Genomic DNA, 1,162 nt, shown 5'->3' with positions numbered 1-1,162 from the left:
GGGCGGGGCAGGTGGGTGCCCGCGGCGGGAGCGGGGCCGCGACCCGCAGCCTCCCTGTGCGGGACGCGCCCGTCCGCAGCAGCGCTCCGCCAGCGGCTGCCGTGAAACGGTGCGGACGGCTTCTGTGAAGCCCTAACGTTGTTGTGCAGCGCGCTGCAGGATGAGTCGTTACCTGAGTTGCTAAGCGGTGGATGTCTCCACAGGTTGCGGACACCCGAGGCGGGAGCTTTACAAGCCTGGGGTTGTTTATGTGCAGTCTGGTCAAGCAAACTTGGTGCTCATCCATTAAGACCCTAAGGCTTCATGCTGTTACCTGCCATCRCACACTAAACATCTGCCCCCGTCTGCCGTGTTGCTTGAACGCTGGGGCAGAATGCTGTAATTACATGCTGAATAAATACAATTAATGCACTTATGTAATTTTAACAGGTTTCGGCACTTATATTTCTAGTATTTCTGCTGTATTTCGAACACTTTGACAGAAAAAGTATTAGAGGTCAAAAATATTCATCTGATCTCACTTTAAAGCTGCTATGTCTTTTCAGCTAAGGGCTAAGTCTTATTTTGTTATCATCATTTTGCAGCATGGTGGTGCCAGAATTAGTGTGCAATCTATTGAACACTAAAGTCTTATTGAAAGATGAGAGTGATACTATAGTGATACAGATAGAGTGATACTGTATGTCTTCCGAGTCTTGTTCATGCAATCTTCAAGAGATTTCTCTCAGTTAGAATAAGCAAGGATTAGTTTCACACCAGCAGTACTAATATGTCCAAAAGTAGAGATTTGGAGACTTCACGTGGGATTGTAAGGGGCAGCCCTCAGCATGGAAAGTCCTCCTCTTCTCTCTTAGCCACATGCTTCCATCCCTTCACACCAGCTCTGGCAGCTGCCAGACTTTCTGTTAAACCAGTTCAACTCACCAGCCCATCAGAAACTCAAGAGTATTCAGTGGGTTAGTTTTCCTCAGTATTAGTGAGTAGAATATGCTCACAAACAAAACCCACTCAACACCAGAACAAGCACCAGGTAAAGTCAGCCAGCTCTAGAAAGGAAGAATCTCGATCCATCCGTAGTCTTTATCCTTTCAAGAACAGCTAATCTAACAGCAATTAAATTTTCTTTAAAAAAAAAAAAAAAAAAAAAAAAAAAAAAAAAAGA

This window comes from Nothoprocta perdicaria, unplaced genomic scaffold (genome assembly GCF_003342845.1).
Source record: "Nothoprocta perdicaria isolate Ctin4 unplaced genomic scaffold, notPer1 scaffold_104, whole genome shotgun sequence".
Taxonomy (NCBI): Eukaryota; Metazoa; Chordata; class Aves; order Tinamiformes; family Tinamidae; genus Nothoprocta; species Nothoprocta perdicaria.
The sequence above is the reverse complement of the archived record's forward strand: the minus strand, read 5'-3'. Positions refer to the sequence as shown.